Source organism: Bemisia tabaci, unplaced genomic scaffold, assembly GCF_918797505.1.
Source record: "Bemisia tabaci unplaced genomic scaffold, PGI_BMITA_v3".
In the NCBI taxonomy this organism is placed as follows: domain Eukaryota; kingdom Metazoa; phylum Arthropoda; class Insecta; order Hemiptera; family Aleyrodidae; genus Bemisia; species Bemisia tabaci.
This window is the reverse complement of record NW_027311735.1, coordinates 74,941-94,185: the sequence shown is the minus strand read 5'-3', so window position 1 is coordinate 94,185 and position 19,245 is coordinate 74,941. Positions and strand designations below refer to the sequence as shown.

The 19,245-nt window shown below is 40.6% G+C and overlaps 2 long non-coding RNA genes across 2 annotated transcripts in view; one reads left to right on the top strand and one right to left on the bottom strand.

Moving 5' to 3' along the window:
• Positions 1-19,245, bottom strand: part of LOC109037826 (uncharacterized) — a 308,967-nt gene that overhangs the window by 217,503 nt on the left and 72,219 nt on the right. The gene's annotated exons all lie outside the window — the stretch shown is intronic.
• On the top strand, positions 868-18,891 carry LOC140225745 (uncharacterized). The gene is made up of 2 exons (XR_011900728.1): positions 868-1,278; positions 18,555-18,891. It is a non-coding gene; the product is annotated as an uncharacterized lncRNA (long non-coding RNA).

The window sequence follows — 19,245 nt, the reverse complement described above, 5'->3', positions numbered from 1 at the left end:
AATTAGTGACATTTTTTGGATTGGGCCGAAATTTTGTACAAAAATCATATTTTTGTTTTTTTGGAAGGATATCACATATTTTTGGTATGACTTCTACGAAGTATCAGGCAAAGAGAGTTCCCATTTTGAATTTAAAAGTTGTTCCCGCGGGCGCGAGGCAGAGAGGAAACGACCCCCCCCCCCCCCCCCCCGAAAGCGGCCCACCTTTTTTTAAGGAATTTCGTTCAAACCGCATGTCAATAATCTGTAATCGTTCTCGAGACATCAGTAAGGAAGGATCCATATTTTTGGCACACCCTGTACGTCACAGAAAAAAAACCGCAGGTCAGTATTGAAATCGTGACAAAGTTGGGTCACTTGACGTAATGCCTAATTCTCATTGGCTACGAACGATAGAAACTACAGTAAAGCGCATTGACTTATAACGCAATCTAGAGTCCCTTTATACCCAGAGTAACGACAACTCACTTTTGGTTGGATCAGGACTGGGCTGAAAGTGGCCTAAAAAAAAATCCAATTCTGATTGGTTCTCGCTCATGGAGGCCGAAACTAGTGCACCAAGATGGCGGTACCTCGAATGTGAACAAGAATAATGAAAATATTACCTAATTGTGGTTTATCAAGAGTAAATTGTTATTTCCATCGGTCTAAAATGAAAATAGATTAAGAAATTATTCACAAACCAATCTAATTTTCGTTTTAATTGATCAATTTGTTGATGTTGTTGTTTTTGTGTGACAGACATCGCAGGATTCCTGATCCTTATCCCTCAATATCGTTCGTTTGAGTGCACTAGTTTCGGCCTCCATGGCCAGCCAAGGTCGGCTGCCAGTCAGCTGATAATCGAGTTGTCGTTACTCAGAGTTAAGACAACTCACTTTTGGTTGGGCTGAAAGTGGCCTAAAAAAAAATCCAATTCTGATTGGTTCTCGCTCATGGAGGCCGAAACGAGTGCACCACGATGGCGGTACCTCGAATGTGAACAAGAATAATGAAAATATTACCTGATTGTGGTTTATCAAGAGTAAATTTTTATTTCCATCGGTCTAAAATGAAAATAGATTAAGAAATTATTCACAAACCAATCTAATTTTCGTTTTAATTGATCAATTTGTTGATGTTGTTGTTTTTGTGTGACAGACATCGCAGGATTCCTGATCCTTATCCCTCAATATCGTTCGTTTGGGTGCACTCGTTTCGGCCTCCATGGCCAGCCAAGGCCGGCTGCCAGTCAGCTGATAATCGAGTTGTCTTAACTCTGGGTATAAAGGGACTCTAGTTTAATGGATTTTATGCTACCCTTACCTCCACAGCCCTAGGGACCGATCGACATTCAAATCGTCAGAAAACGGGTTAATTATTAAATTGTTCTTCTTTATACGCCATCTATTTCAAATTTCCAAAAAATCATATTTAGTTTATGTGACGCTGATTCAAAATATCTATACTTGTATGGGGTTTTTTTCTACGGTATAGCTGTAATGTCAGTGAACTAAACACGATGGTCTCTCCCGCGACCGAACGTTTTGCGGGCACCGTATCTGCTCAACAATTCCATCATTGTCATCTTTTGGGGGTCCATGTCGTCAAAAACTAATGTCATGTTTTGGGGTCCAAAATTTGTCGTTAAAGCTTAATAACTTTTTTAATATTTAACTAAACTTAAAAAGGGTGGTCATTACGAGTGGAGCTGAGCATACTCTACCCAAATATTATAGGGTTTTTGGGGTTTACTCTACGACTTAATTAGTAGGAGAGCTTAATGGACCGCAAACCGTGCAGAAAAGCCCGGTCGCGTTGTTTCGTGTAAAACTAGTTAGGCAGCAGCCACCCGTCTTTTTTTTTTTTTTTTTTTTTTTTTCTTTCTTTAGGTCGTCAAATTTTTAGGGGAATTTTTTAGGATTGGGCCGGGGTGGCTACCGCCACCTAGAATTTGGGAACACACATTCTACTGCCAATTTTTACCAGGGATGGCGTTTAAAAGTATTATAATTAATAAAAACACGATGACTGATCCAGCTGTGGGACCTAAGAAACTTCGAGTGCATCAATTTAAGCACATATGACTCTTCGTTAAGCCTTAAATCGATCAAAATACTCAAATAACAGGAACAAAATCTTAATTCGAAATTCACATTTCTCGAGGTAACAGTGTCGGTTCCTATTTCTCAAAACACATAACTCGGTTTTCCCTCTGTATTTCCTAACTGGTGGGGCTATTTTTAAAGTGTTAAAGGTATGGTGAAAAGCATACTATCATTTCTGTCTCCAAGAATCACCTTTTAACTTTCAAAAATAAGACAGTTTTTTTGCTCTCCTGAAAAATCGGGTTTTCCGAGTTACGTGGTATGGTAGTTTCGCCATCGAAATATTACCTAGGTGAAAAATGGGCTTTTAATAAATTTAGTAATAACCGAGTTACATGTATGCAATTCCATGCAACTAGCTTTCTGAAAATGACGAGTTAAGGGGGGATCTCTCCCCTAAAATGGCGTCCCACAGGGGTGCTGCATAACGACGGTGAAACTACCAGACCACGTATCTCGTTTGCGATGTTTAAAAATCTCCACTCACATTTTATTTTTTTGAAGGAGATCAAATCAATATCATTCCTCAGAATTTTCACAGATTTTTCTCCGCACAAAGAGGAAAAATTACGGAAGTTTTCACGAATTGACATTGAGTAGTTTTCTATTTAAAAAATAAAGTATGACAGGAAGTCTGCGACGTCGCAAACCGAGATACCTACGTGGTTTGGTAGTTTTACCGTCGATAATACATATCGACGTTGAAACTGCTGAAATGCGTATGTCGCTTTGCGCGGCTTTGCAGACTGCCTGTTATACTTTATTTTCTGCAGAGGAAACCTCTGATCATTATTTCTTGAAAATTTCGGTGCTTTTTCATCCATATGTGAAGAATATTCTGTGAAAATTTCAAGCCATGACGTTGGTTCAGCCTCCTCTTAGAAAATAAAGAAGGAGTGGACACAGTGGGGATTTTTAAACACCACGACGGAAATACGCATTTTTGCAGTTCCACTGTCGATGTATGGAATCCTTTGTAACTTCCGTATAAAAACCCCTATAAAACAGGTTTTGCATGGTTGCCATTTTTGGTATGAACTAGTGGCGATTCTGCAATTTGGCGACAAAGTTATACCTCCATTTGAATGCATAAAATATATCGATATTAGGTGAGGCAATTGAGGAATGCTGCCTCACCAAGAATCGATTGTTTTGCATACATTTAAATGGAGAATTATAACTGTATTGGCATCATTCAAGATTCAGCTTTGGTACAAATCAATCATGTTAAGGTGATTCGACGGTTGCCATTTTTTGTGTCAGAGTGACGTGCTATATATCGCATAGATCGCACTTTTGTTGTCATGAGACTAAAGAATTCATGCACCAAATTTGACAAAGAAATTCAATGTATTAAAGGCAGGGGGTTTTCAGAGGGAAAATATAGCATTCGAGTGCAGTTTTGATATAAGTATCAAATGCGATATTTTTCCTCTAAAAAACCCACGCCTTTATTAAGTTGAATTCCTTTGTCACATTTGGTACATGAATTGTTTAGTCTCATTAAAACAGGATTGCGATCTCAAAAGTCGAAAAAAATATGACAAGGAGCTGAAATTATGGAACAAATTAATGCGATAAATCGCACGTCGCTCTGTCACAAAAAATGGGAACCGTGGAATCACCTTAAATACCAAAAACGTTGAAACGGCAAAATTGAAATGTGGTTACCTTTTTTCGCGAGAGAGACGACGATTTGTCTGGAAAAATTGAGAGTTCACCTCCACTGCGAGAGAGCGATCAATTTTCTATGTTCTAAGCAAAACCTCAGCTTATTCTCGCTTAATTGCTCGTCCAGGAAAATTTTTACGGCCACCAATATCCTTTCATTGTTTCCAATTTTTTTTAAAGAGTGAAAAACGTGCCACCATGCCGCTCCCCTTCCCCCATCCGCCACTGCAATTGGATCGCTTCACTAGTCTTAGTCTTCTTCACCACGTCTTCGTAACTCGTCTTCTTCACCTATTGCTGTGTCTATCAATTTCATGAATGGGTCTGGCGGGTGGGGAAAAACGCAAAATAGCTATCCGATACTGTGCACGAGGCAGTGGCGTATGCAGGATAAGGTTCCGAGGGGGGGGGGGGACAAACCTCCCACCGGGAGGTCTGGGGGATATGGAATACCCCCCAGGTGGAGCGGGGGGCCCGGGCAAAATTTTCCAGGATTTTAACCTCGTTAAACCCCACTTTTTAACAATTTCAGTCCGGAAAATGATAAGAAGCTCTGCATTAGTTTCCCCCGAAAATACCATTAAAAAATGGAAAACCGTTTGAACAAGACCAAATGGAATGTTTTGTTTTAAGTATGAGATGAAAAAAATCCACTTACTCTTGAAGAAAAAAAGGGGAAGGTAGACTCTCTAATTCCTTACGTTAAAAAATGTCCACTCGTTCCTCTAGGCGAAAATATCGTCGTGTTTTCTCTTCACTCGAATTTTCTTCCTTTCCCTCAATTTCTTATATTTTTCTTCTCTTTTTGGGGGACTCTGGAGAGGGTCCGGACCCCCTGCCCCCCTCCCCCATAAATTTTGCACTGGCATGAGGTGGTGTGGGAGAGCGGAATGGAGAACCGTCGGTACCAAATTTTGCAGTACAGCAGCATGTTTATTTATAAGGTGATTCTTCAAGCTCTAGTGACATGGTCGAACTGGCATGCGATATATCGTCTCTTTTAGGTCAAAAATCTCGACAGATTTTGAATTTTCAGCAAAAGAAAAGGACGATAGCCCCTGCGCATGAGCCTGAAGAATCATTCTAAACCCAAAAATCGGCAAAATTCAGAGAAATGAAAGCAGGATAGTGTTTGGAAAAAACCTCGTATGGCCAAAGACCATGAGAGGTGCTCTTGTGTTGGTGGCTCTAAGAAGAGCCGTTGAAAGGGCAAGCCGGCCGGCTGCGAGAGGTCCGCTGGATGGCGATGTGGTCCGTGGGGTTGACGGGAGCGGAGTGTCTAGCAGAGAGTATGGAAGGTTAGAGGCCCGACTCAATGCTAAGTAATTGAAACAGAAGCGCTCGCAGCGCGCTCGCTGGCGACGTACGCAACTACTATTTTCTATTGTTTTCCAGTGACTAGCGGCGGGTATGTTGCTGCCGGACTACCTCCACGTAGGCAATATTTTATACATCGTTCGTCCGCAACTCTCGCTTAGCCAATCAGCGCAGCGGTATGGGATTCCGCTCGCCGCGCACTCTCGCGCCAACGTACGTAACTGCTTGCTCACGGCTCCAACTTCTGTTTCAATTCTTCCCTATCCAGTCGGGCCTCTAACCTTCCATACTCTCTGGTGTCTAGAGGCGGTGAAGTCACGACATATATAGCCGTGGTTGAGACTGCGGCGGCCAATCAGCGGCGAGCATGGGCTGCGTCGCCAGAGGTGAGCGGTGATTGGCCGCCACAGTACTTCCCTGCGGTTGAGACGGAGTCTCTGTGGGTGGTTGGAGAAGTGAGTGGTGAAATTGGATGTTGGAGTGGAAACAGGTTTGGAAAATGTGTGTAAAGTGGTTGGAAAGTTGAGGATTGAGTGAGAGATGATGAGAAGTTTGAGGATTTGATTGAGTGATGATGGCGAGAGTTGAGGGATGGTTGATTGAGTGGATTGACCATTGATTGAGTGGTGAGAAGCAGGAGGTGCATGTCAGCGTGCCGGGGAGCGCCATTCGACCCGGGTGACACACGGTTGATGTTTTGTGACCATCATCTTTCCGGGCAAAGAGGTTGATGCTCGGGACAACAAGTTGGGAACGTGCTGTGTTCTGCGGCAACTTGCTGGAGCGTGTTGATTTGCGCCACGGAGAGAGATGGATACGATGCGGTGATGATGCTGGAAGCTTTCAATATGCTAAGATGATCAAATATGACTGTTCCAGTGAGAGATTTGAGTTTGAGTGCTTGGGTGCAGTTGACTTGAGAGAAGGTTGAGCGTGTTCTTGAGGTGAGGTTGCGAGGTTGAAGTGAATCAGAAGGCTGAGCGTGTTCACTCACGGCGGGAGTCACCAATATGGCCAAAAACCATGAGAGGTGCTCTTGTGTTGGTGGCTCTAAGAAGAGCCGTTGAAAGGGCAAGCCGGCCGGCTGCGAGAGGTCCGCTGGATGGCGATGTGGTCCGTGGGGTTGACGGGAGCGGAGTGTCTAGAGGCGGTGAAGTCACGACATATATAGCCGTGGTTGAGACTGCGGCGGCCAATCAGCGGCGAGCATGGGCTGCGTCGCCAGAGGTGAGCGGTGATTGGCCGCCACACTCGCATTCGATACCGAAATCGATAGCTGAATCGAATGCGAGGTTCTTTTTCCAAATACTATCCTGCTTTCATTTCTCTGAATTTTGCCGATTTGTGGGTGTAGCATGATTCTTTAGGCTCATGCGCAGGGCCTATCGTCCTTTTCTCTGCTAAAAATTCAAAATCTGTCGAGATTTTTTACCTAAAAGATGCGATTTATCGCATGGCAGTTCGACCACGTCACTTGAGCTTGACGAATCCTCTTAAGTCGACGTTGTTGCATTTACAAGGACGTCACACTGATGACTGAGCGGTTGTCAGACTGAGCTCCGGCTTCAGCGGGCACCCAGTAGCGCGGAGGCTTAAGTGGGGTCGGAGAGTGGTCGGCAACCATGTCTAGTTTTTCCAAGGATTGGGCTCCTCGCTGTCTGGACTTCGTCTGCTGATTCAGCACGGAAAAAAAAGATTTACTGAATTTAAGTAAACGCGTCTACTTGGATTTTTTACTTATTTCAAAACGGGTTTGACTTGGAAGAAACCAACGGTTTTCTTCATGTAAGACAACATGATTCGCTTGAGACAAGCGAATCGTGTTTTCTTAAATAAAATAAACGTTGTTTTAAAATAAGCCAACTTTTGCTTGAATGAAGAAACCAGTTTCTTTAAAATTAGTAAACGGGGTGAACGCCTTCTGAGTCCGGCCGTTGCCTCTTTTTAAGTCAACAGCATGCTTGGTAGAAGAAAACTAGGGGGCTAAGCCCCCTGGCCGCTACGCGGCCCAACCCCCTGAAGGCGCTCCGCGCCATCAATGGGCCGCGACCTATTTTTACCCTCCTATCAGTGTTAGTTTTATTTTTCCCCTAAAAAATGACGATATGAGGTACATTTTAATTTTAAACTTTACTTAAAATTACTTTAAAGTTAAAAAGACGCGTTTTGGAATGACTGCTTGATAAAATATTGCAGTAAAACAATGAACAATAATAGTCAGGTAATAATTAAGATTTCAGGGGTCGGGGCTCGAACCCACACCAAGTTCAAAGTGGACGCATTCGACGTCTTTGACAACACGGCCACCGCTCCACATGGGAAAGCCGCTGCGAATCTTGTGTAGATAAGTGTAGAGCTGATGCGCAGGCTACCCATCTACTGCGCAACTTCCTCGACCACTGCGCATCCTCCCGCGCATAGCGGTAGCAGTACCGGAGCATTCTGTAAACTCACTCACTTTTATAACGTGATTACAGCGGGCTCATTTAGGGCCTATCACCTGTCGATTTACGCAAGAATCATGGAAATCGGCCCGGTAGAACGCTCAAACGAACTATGACAAAAAGTATAAATTTACATTGTTTAAATGGGAGAATTCGCAACTTTACCACGTAATATAAAAAAACCTGGGCCATATTTTGAAAATCTGAAAAGAGTTGGCTAATCTAGAGACAATTGCCCGTCGAAAGCCGCAAAAATCATGAAAATTGGCCCGGTAGAACGCTGGAACTAAGCGTTACCAGTTTCGCAAAATTAGGAGGTCTTGGAGCTTATAGTATAGAAAGATACGTTGTGTCGAAAGAAGAAACCGGTTTCCTCAAAATTAGTAAACGGGGCTAACTCCTTTCGAGGCGACCGGAACCAATTAGCAATACGCCCGTTGATTTTTTACAATTCAACAGTTTGCTTGGTACAGTGAAACACGTTGCGTTTAAAGAAGAAACCGGTTCCCTCAAAATTAGTAAACGGGGCGAACGCCCTCAGCGGGGGAGGATGCAATAAGCCAGACGCTGTTGCCTTCTTTTAACATAACAACTTGCTTGGTACAAGAAAACACGTTGTGTCGAAAGAAGAGAACGGTTTCCTTAGAATTAGTAAACGGGGCGAACGCCCTCAGCGGGGGAGGATGCAATATGCCGGACGCTGTTGCCTTTTAATAACCCAACAGCTTGTTTGATGAAAGAAAACACTGTACGTCAGAAGAAGAAACCAGTTACCTTAAAAGTAGTAAACGGAGTGAGTCCCTTCCGCGGGGAACGGATGCGGTATGGGACATGTGCGGTTGCCTATTTTCAATATAACATTTTGCTTCGAAGAAGAAACCAGTTTCCTTAAAATTAGTAAACCGGATGGTGACGCCTCCTATGAGAATGATACATGCAATTGCTGCCAGATGCCGTTAGCATCTGCTTAAACCAACACCATTTATGACGGAATAAAAGGAGACGGAAGTTAAAAAATCAAGATGCCCATTATATTTGTCTACAAAATAATTGTTCTTTAGGGAGAAATTCATTTAATGTGTCCTTTGAGAAATCACTCATATGATCGGCGCGGCGTCGACAAAAAATTAAATAAATAAAGAAGTAAAGAAGGAGAGGAAGAGGAAATATTTGCGTTGTTTTAAATAGATCGGCACTGTGCATTTGAAGTTTTAATTTTTATTTTTAAATGAAGGGGGCCTCATAAAGAGGACTTAAATACTTAAGTAGATTGAAGCCGGGAGTTTTTTGCATTGCCTCAGTTCAGTTTCATCGGACAATGTATTTCCTCACACTAAAAAATCGCAATTTTTTTTACTTATTTTCTTCCTTACTTTTCCTGTCCTGATGAATGAAAGATCCCTCGCAGATAGAATTAAAAAGGGTCAAATAAAATGCATGCTTATGCTAAGGGCCGAGGAAGAAATTAAAAAATGTGGAGAGAATCATACTTTTCAGCATGTCACCCATCAAGTTGACAGATGAAGATAATCGAATAACTCTGCTGCTACGTAGTGTTTACACTGTTCAATATCGATTTTCCGGATCCCTTTGATTTATGAACACAACGATGGAGTGGATCGAAAACAAAATACATTTTGGCGCGTATACGTAGTATACCGCCTTTGCGATCGTTTCGACCCCCCACTCGATACAATAACCGAGTCCCTTAGTTCCTTACCGAAAAGTGACTACCGCGAACTTCTGAGATTTTCCAAAGCCTGTAAAAAGTTTATTTATCCGTCAATAATTATGATTTAAAGTTGTTTCTCATTCTGGGGCTCGCTAGTTTATGTGTACTGAATACCAAGAGTCTACGTTTCTTGGTTTTTTTTAAAAAAACCTTAGAATGGGGCGCGCTGATTTAAAATATGCATATATAAGCAGAAACAAGCGAACTGATTCGAGGATGGCTGATCAGGTCGGCACTCGTTGAATGAGAATTTCACTTCTTCGTTTTGTCTAAAACGTTGCTTTGACAGATCTCCACAACCCTGTTAAGATTTTCAAAATTTGGTACCCCTTGCTCTGATAGCCGGGGCCAGCAGGATAGTGGTAAGTGCAATCTGTGATGAGCCTCGAGACTCATTAGACCATGTGCTAACCGTGGCCCATACAGAAATTCACTCCCCTATCAGGCCGAAACAGTGCACAGGCAGGCACAAAACCCAGGTAGTGTCCCGGTCCTGGCTCGGTTCGCCGCGTCGCGTCGCTTCCCAGCTGAAGAACAAAAGGCGACCCTCGCGGCCCTCGCCACAGTCAGCCCTAATTACTTTCACTCGATTACCCATTTCACCGTCACGCTGGGATCCATCAAATTTTCGAAAAAATTGTTTCGCGAGTACTTAGCAATGTTATCCTTACTCTCCGTTCAAAGACGAATTGAAAGAGGTCTCATTCATAAAAATCGGCCGAATAGAAGAGAAGTTGCAGTATTCGAAATTCGAAGAAATCAACGAAACTTCTCCAAACAAAAAATAAAATGAAGGGGAAAAAAGAAATGTATAAATTACAATTAAATATAATTGACCTTAGAATTTGGCAAGCAATTCAACTATATAACGGAGAAAAAATTGGGAGAAATTACAAAAAATTTGCCTCTTGCAAGGTGCTTCCTTGTAAGAATTTTGATCTGAAGGCAAGGATTGAATACCAGCGTAATACCTACACCATACAATACATGGTGTGCCTGAACGAACATTTTTTTTTGTGTTAAAATCGAAAATTCATTATATTTTTTAACTACAGTGTCTCTTGAGTCGTTTAAGCCAAAAAAAAATTCCGTCAAGATTCTGGAAAGTAAAGGCGCTTTAAAAGTATTCTGGGGCTATGTATCCTAACTGTGTCCACACATGGTTTCAGTTCAGCATATCCATGTGTAAGTATTTTTACACGTAGAATCTAATTTTCACGTCGGGGAGTCGACATATTTTGATTTTTTCGATTTTATACGGAAAATTGATGGTTTTTCGGGATTGAAATTATTATTTTTTCATGAAAAATAAATGCACCCAAAATGACAATAGCATATTGATTTTTATATATTTGCACTCACGAAATTGGTTGGTAAATTCAACGAGTGGGTGCATCGACTTGGTATATCGAGTTTCTGCAATTTTTTACGGCAAATCGGTAGATTTTCGGGATGTAGATTGCTTACCTTCAATTCATGAATGAATAAAGCATGGACATGGTTGAACCTCTTTGCATGGAAATACGTTTAAAATAACAAAATCAAGACATATCTAATGCAATGGACCACTAGACAGGGTACAAATTTCAGCATTCTGATACATGATTCTTAACTAAAATTTCACGTAAAAGACGATACGCACAACGAAAATTACCGAAATCAACTCCTTACGAAGATATCCAATGATTCTTGATGTGTGAATTCAAACCACCCGCTCATGAAAACTCAATGATCTGCGTGATTCACATCGCGCGCTAAACGTTATCATGACAGTCTCTTGCAGTATAAAAATCTGGCAACCCCAATCTTGACGCTTTGGCTCAGCTATAGCAAATTGCTTAGAGTTTGAACAACACATGGAAGGAAATGAATATTGCTCGATTGAGAGGCTTTCTGAAACCGTTGTAGTGCTCGATTTGACTCACGTAGAGCTTTGAGTTTCTCGTGAGCGGGCACCCTGGTAAAAATGGCAAGTGCTCAGATCAGTAGCACTTGCCTTGGGAACAGACCTAAGCACTGATGTCAGTGCTGCCGGGCGCTGATCTGCTACCTCAGTGTTAGGTCTGTTCCAAAGGCAAGTGCCTCTGATGTAAGTGGCACTGACCTAAGTGTCTCAGACGTAAGCGGAGTGGAAACTCCCAGAAATACTGTACAGGCAAAAATTTCGTTAATTACCGATCTGCCAGGTACGTTAAGTCACTATTTGACGATCAGGGAGGGTTGCTGTGAGTTTTCAATCCCAAGCGAGTATCACAATCTTCAGGGGATATCGCTCGTTCCCATGCGGTCTCCAATCTAAGTACTAACTACGCCCGACGTAACTTAACTTCGGTGATCGTCCTAGCGATTGAACCACTACACTACCTGCGCGTGTACGTGTTAGGGGCGTAATTTTACCATTTCAGGGCCCCCATTGGGGTAATCTTGCCAGCAAATGATGATTTTGTCTTTGAATGTGAATCCGATACTTAATTTTTCTATTATTCTTTTTTAATCAATCAACATGTAAATGAAGTTTTGTAAGTTACGTTTCTTTGAAAAAAAAATGGATCGCACTAAAATTCAAAATTAAAGCTAATGATGCAAAAAAAATAATGAAAGTTGAAATTATACAAAAAATATAAATTAGCAGATACAAAAATTGAAAGTAAAGGAGTAAAAAAGTTAGAAAAGAATTGAAAATAAAATAGGAAAATTTTAAAAAAAATTGAGTCTGAAACATTTTAAAAACAGTTAAAACTGAAAAAAATTAAAACCAAATTTAAAACTATTTTTTTTTATAAAAAAATAATAATGCTTAAATAAATATATCTAAATACATATTTTAGTGGTGATAATATTTTTATCGATCTCATTTTTTGTTGTGTTTTAATTATTTAAGTGCCATCTTAAACGAAGAGGGTAAAACAAATTATTCAAGAGTGTGGCTACTTAAACTAGTTTTCCTTCCCTCTTAGAAAATCCCACCTTCTACAAAATATGCCTCTCTGAAAGATAAAGTTTGTGGTCCCCGTGTCCCGAGGAAATATTCCCCCGCGAAAATGAAATAGGGTGGGGGAAGGGGGAGCCATCTCTACTTTTTGGGAGTGAGTGCGGTTCGATTAAGATTGATGTCAGAGACTTACCCTCTGAACCAAGTCCTGACCTCAGTCCCGCTTACCTCAGAGACATCTCTGCACTTAGGTAAGTCTTTCTCCCGACGTCAGTGCCTCTTACCTCAGTGCTGACTTCTTGGGTAAGTGCTTTAACACTTACGTCAGAGAAAACTGAACTGACCTCAGAGCAAATTGCACTGACCTCAGTGGAAAATTCACTGACCTAACACTTGCCATTTTTACCAGGGCAGTTCAAAATCCGCGTAACCAATGTGAAATAAAAAGGTAAATATCTTCGTTAGGAGTTGGTTTCAGTAATTTTCGTTGCGCGAATCGCGTTTTACGTGAAATTCTGACTAAGGAACATGTATCAGAATGCTTGAATTCGTGCCTTGCCTAGTGGTCCATTGCATTTATAATGAGTCAATTTCTTTTCAATAATATATCGGGATTTATAAAAGGTACCGGTGATTTGGATATTTCAGCCCCAAAAATACCTTTAATCGACTGTATCTTACAGGAGTTCGACAGAATTTTTCCTTTCTTCGCTTAAATTATTCCGTAGCACTTTTCTTAAAGAATCTGATAAGATATTGCTGGGGGCAGATCAAAAAACTTAAACTCGTTCAAATGGCTTTCTACATTCACAATACACGGTCTCGTCAAAGTGCGTCGTCGAAGAGTTGGATCGTATGAATTCTCTTGTTGTGCTACTTGCCTATTTTGAAATCTCTGTAAATGAAAACTAAAGGGGTTGATATGTGTGAGTTAATGACGCGCCTTATCAACACATTGTGTTGGAGTTCACTGCTTGTTTTTCTGTATTTTCGAATGGAATTTGCGAGTGCAAAATTGTTGATATTTAAAACTTTGATTCATTTGTGTCCGGGGAAATTTTGGGTCGAAGGGCCTGTCAGGACCGATCTTTCCGCCCCCCTCCCTCCACAGTCTTGTACGGATACTCATAAGAGCTCAACATTTTTTACCGTAATTGAAGCATTTGACCCTTTTTACCTTGTTTCCTTGCAAAATAGGGTGGATCCAGCACTTCTTTACCACCTTCCTATCAACTTTAGAGAGTGTAAGGAAAATGAAGTGCAGCTATACAATAAAATATTAGAACGTCACGCGTGTGATTATGTAAACTGAGTAAAATATAAGAGTAATCGAAGATTGAACTTTTTTTATGAATAAATTGTGACTGTCCACGGAAAAAGATGCCTTAATCCAGAAAATCTCAAAGCTTATTTTTCAAATCTTATTTTTTAAAGTAAGGAATTAGAACTATTAATGTTTCTTTTATAGTGCTCACATTCTTCCTTTTCCGCCCGATGTGAATTAATTAGAACTATTGAATAGAACTATTAATATTCTAATTCAAATAGAAAAGTCTAATAAATGGTCCAGAATAGTGTTGAATATTATAATCGAATTGAATAGAACTAGTATTATTTAAAAAATGTAACAATCTCAGTCACCAAAAATAAAAAGTTACTAGGGGGCTACGCCCCCTGGCGCGCTACGCGGCCCAACCCCCTGAAGGCGCTCCGCACCATCAATGGGCCGCTTCGCGGCCCTATTTTTACCCTCCTATCAGTGTTAATTTTATTCTTCCCCTAAAACATGACGATATGAGGTATACTTTAATTTTAAACTTTACTTAAAATTATTTTAAAATTAAAAGGACGCGTTTTGGAATGACTGCTTGATGAAATATTGCAGTAAAACAATGAACAATAATAGTTAGGTAATGATTAAGATTTCAGGGGTCGGGGATCGAACCCACAGCGAATTCATAGTGGACGCAATCGACGTCTTTGACGACACGGCTACCGCTCCACAAGAGAATTCAGGTGCGAATCTTGTGTAGATAAGTGTAGAGCTGATGCGCAGGCTACCCATCTACTGCGCAACTTCCTCGACCACTGCGCATCCTCCCGCGCATAGCGGTAGCAGTACCGGAGCATTCTGTAAACTCACTCACTTTTATAACGTGATTTTAAAAAAACCTGGGTCCTTTTTCCAAAATCTGATTACAGCGGGCTCATTTAGGGCCTATCACCTGTCGATTTACGCAAGAATCATGGAAATCGGCCCGGTAGAACGCTCAAACGAACTATGACAAAAAGTATAAATTTACATTCTTTAAATGGGAGAATTCGCAACTTTATCACGTAATATAAAAAAACCTGGGCCATATTTTGAAAATCTGAAAAGAGTTGGCGTATCTAGAGACAATTACCCGTCGATAGCCGCAAAAATCACATGAAAATCGGCCCGGTAGAATGCTGGAACTAAGCGTTACCAGTTTCGCAAAATTAGGAGGTCTTGGAGCTTATAGTATAGAAGATGTGTTACAAACATTTTCGAAGAGTTTCATTCTTTATTCTAATTTTTTTAAAGTCAGCGATTCTTCAAGAAAAAATGAAGAGAGAAAATTTTAAAAAAGGCGCATTGCTTTACATTCTTTTAAAGAGATTAAAAATTAATATAAGATGCGAAAGAAACAAAAATAAACGTAAACAAGCAGTGAACTCCAACACAATGTGTTGATAAGGCGCGTCATTAACTCGCACATATCAACCCCTTTAGTTTTCATTTACAGAGATTTCAAAATAGGCAAACAGCACAACAAGAGAATTCACGATCCAACACTGCGAGGTCAAAGACGCACCTTGACGAGACCGTGTATTGTGGAAGTAGAAAGCTATTCGATCGAATTTAAGTTATTTGATCTGCCTCAAGCAAAATCTTATCAGATTCTTGAAGAAAAGTGCTACGGAATAATTTAAGCGAAGAAAGGAAAAATTCTGTCGAACTCCTAGAAGATAAAGTCGATTTAAAGGTATTTTGTGGCTAAAATGCCCAAATCACCGGTAGTAAAAATCCCGTTATATTATTGAAAGGAAATTGACTCGATATAAATGCAATTGCATTAAATACGTCTTGATTTTGTTAGTTAAAACATCTTTCCATGCAAAGAAGTTCAACCATGTCGTTGCTTTATTCATTCATGAATTGAAAGTAAGCAATCTACATCCCGAAAATCTACTGATTTGCCGTAAAAAATTGCAGAAACTTGATATACCAGGTCGATGCACCCACTCGTTGAATTTACCAAGCAATTTCGTGAGTGCAAATGTGTAAAAATCAATATGCTATAGTCATTTGGGTGCATTTATTTTTCATGAAACAATAATAATTTCAATCCCGAAAAACCATCAATTTTCCGTATAAAATCGAAAAAATCAAAATATGTCGACTCCCCGACGTGAAAATTAGATTCTACGTGTGTAAATACTTATGTATCGATATGCTGAACAGAAACTAAATACTTATGTATCGATATGCTGAACAGAAACTATGTGTGGACACAGTCAGAAGCCCGCGGCAACATTAATTCAACAGAAAAACTGTAAAAATTAGATCGGATTTTAGCCGCTGAATTGCCCGCCTCTCCTCGTTACTTACAACAAACCGTTCTTATACTCATCTCAAAATTTTTCTCAGAGCTATGGGTTATTATCAGCTTCCATTTAAACTACGGTTCGATGGCCGAATCGGCTGCCAAAAAAGCAAGCCACTATTGAAGGGTTCTATGAGAAATTCGTGATATTATCGGCTCTCAGGAAATCACCCCATGGCTAAAATTGGTGGTATAAATGTTTAAGTGCTTAAAATAATCGTATTCAAGAAACTAAGGAATTAAACTATGGAGTCAATTTCTTTTTAATAATATAACGGAATTTACAACCGGTGAGTCAGCTATAGCCCCAGAATACTTTTAAAGCGCCTTTACGTTCCAGAATCTCGACGGATTTTTTTTTTTTTTTTTTTGGCTTAAACGATTCAAGAGACATTGTAGTTAAAAATATAAAGTTTTTTCGATTTGGACGTATAAAAATGTTTAACTCGTTCAGGCACACCGTGTATTGTATGGAGTACTGCTGTTATTCGACCGTTGTCTTCAGGTCAAAATTCTTAGAAAGAAGCCCCTTGCAACAGGCGAATTTTTTGTAATTTCTCCCAGTTTTTTCAGCGTTAGGTATATAAATGAATTGCTTGTCAAATTCTGAGGTCAATGGGCCTGTTGCAAACTTTTGCTAGAGCAAAAATAAGAGTTTTTTCTTGTAGATAATGCCTCAAAAATCACGATGAGCGCATCGGCAAAGTCTGAAATGCACTCATAACTTCACAATCTGCGTAAGAAATTTGCGTTTTTTTAAGCTTCCCGCTTCAAAAACGATACTACGGCGTAGGTGAACATTTTGTTAGAGGAGTCGCTCCATCGTCGACGATATTCATCATGGCCGACGCTTGCACGCAGTTCCGCGCGTAATTCAAGGAGAGTTCAAGGTCAATCCATTCGGGCGTGGAAAATATGAACGTTAACACACCGATTGTTATCTGGTCTAATCCAGTTCAGGTGTTATCTCGTCCCATCAAACGTGTTTTGGCGGATTGGTGTCGGCTATGATGATTATTGCCGACGATGGAACGACTCCTCTTACAAAATGTTCACCTGTGCCGTAGTATCGTTTTTGAAGCGGGAAGCTCAAAAAACCGCAAATTTCTTACGCAGATTGTGAAGTTATGAGTGCATTTCAGAGTTTGCCGATGCGCTCATCGTGATTTTTGAGGCATTATCTATAAGAAACAACTCTTAGTTTTGCTCTAGCAAAAGTTTGCAACAGGCCCATTATATTTAATTGTAATTTATACTTTCTTTTTTTCCCCTTCATTTTATTTTTCGTATCGAGAAGTCGAGGTTTTGTTGATTTCTTCGGATTTCGATTACTGTAACTTCTCTTCTATTCGGCCGATTTTTATGAATGAGGTCTCTTTTTATTTTTGTTTTACCGGAGAGTAAGGAAAAAATTGCTAAATACACGCGAAACAATTTTTTTTGAAAATTGGATGAATCCTAGCGTGACGGTGAAATGGTTAATGAAGCGTGAGTAAATGGGGTACGGGTATCAGCCGCGTTGGGACCCAAGGCGGCCCAAGGCCCATTGTTCTTCGTGACGCCGACGCAGTGATCAGGAGCGTGGGGAAGAGAGGGTTGAATGGACTCCTATACGAGCCACGTTTAGCAAATGATCTAATGAGTCTCGAGGCTCATCACAGATTGCACTTACCACTATCCTGCTGGCCCCGGCTATCAGAGCAAGGAGCACCAACTTTTGAAAAGGATAACAGTGGTGTGGAGGTATGTCAAAGCAACGTTTTGAACAAAACGGAGTGAGTGAAATTCTCATTCAAGGAGTGCCGAACTGGTCAGCCATCCTCGAATCAGTTCGCTTGCTTCCGCTTATATATGCATATTTTAAATCAGCGCGTCGTACTCTTAGGCTTTTTTTAAAAAAACCAAGTAACGTAGACTCTTGGTATTCACTGCACATAAACTAGCGAGCCCCAGAATGAGAAACAACTTTAAATCATAATTATTGAGGGATAAATAAACTTTTTACACGCTTTGGAAAATCTCAGAAGTTCGCGGTAGTCACTTTTCGGTAAGGAACTAAGGGACTCGGTTATTGTATCGAGCAGGGTTCGAAACGATCGCAAAGGCGGTATACTACGTATACGCGCCAAAAAAGTGACAACAGTAACACGCGTATTTTTTCTTTTTTGCTCCAAATTCATCTTTTCGGGTTCAAAAAATCTTAACCCATCAGGTCTTACGCATATTCACTATCACAATAATGGTGAGAGCCTAAGTCAATGACTTATATGGACCGCGTTAAACAGAAAGGAACCAAGCCACATCAGCTATTGCCAAAGTTAACCGGGTCATTTAGTTTTTTACGAGAGGACGTTTGTGTGGATTCCTTTGAAATTTTTAAGGAATTAGCTTCATACTCTAGAGAAAATCCACTGAAATTTGCACAAAAATCCGCACAACCGTTTTCATGTAAAAATTTAAATGGGCCTGTTGCAAACTTTTGCTAGAGCAAAACTAAGAGTTGTTTCCTGCAGATAATGCCTCAAAAATCACGATGAGCGCATCGGCAAAGTCTGAAATGCACTCATAACTTAGCAATCTGCGTAAGAAATTTGCGGTTTTTTGAGCTTCCCGCTTCGAAAACGATACTACGGTACAGGTGAACATTTTGTTAGAGGAGTCGTTCCATTGGCGACAATACTCATCATGGCCTACGCCAGTCCGCCAAAACACGTGTGATGGGACGAGATAATACCTGAACAGGATTAAACCATATAACAATCGGCGTGTTTACGTTCATATTTTCCTCGCCCGCCTTAATTGACCTTGAACTCTCCTCGAATTACGCGAGGAACTGCGCAAGCGTCGGCCATGATGAATATTGCCGACGATGGAGCGACTCCTCTAACAAAATGTTCACCTGTGCAGTAGTATCGTTTTTGAAGCGGGAAGCTCAAAATGACGCAAATTTCTTACGCAGATTGTGAATTTATGAATGCATTTCAGACTTTGCCGATGCGCTCATCGTGATTTTTGAGGCATTATCTATAGGAAACAACTCTTCATTCTGCTCTAGCAAAAGTTTGCAACAGGCCCATTGCCCGATTAAATTTGGCAATAGCTGATGTGGCTTGGTTCCTTTCTGTTTAACGCAGTCCATATAGTGTAAGTTCGGCCGACGGAGACATAAGCCCCGATGGCTAAGTAGGTAGGGTGCTAGGTTTGTAAACTGTAGGTCCCAGGTTCAAATCCCGATAGGTAGGCCAAAATTTGCAAGTCTGTACTTGCCATGTTGAGTCTTCGATACTTGCAGATATACAATTGAAAATTTTTTTCATCAAAAATTCGATAAATTAAACCATTTTTTTGCTATTATTGATCAATAATAATACATATGTATGATATGGGTGCAGTGTGCATACCTGCAGTGACTATTTACTAAATTTAAAACAAC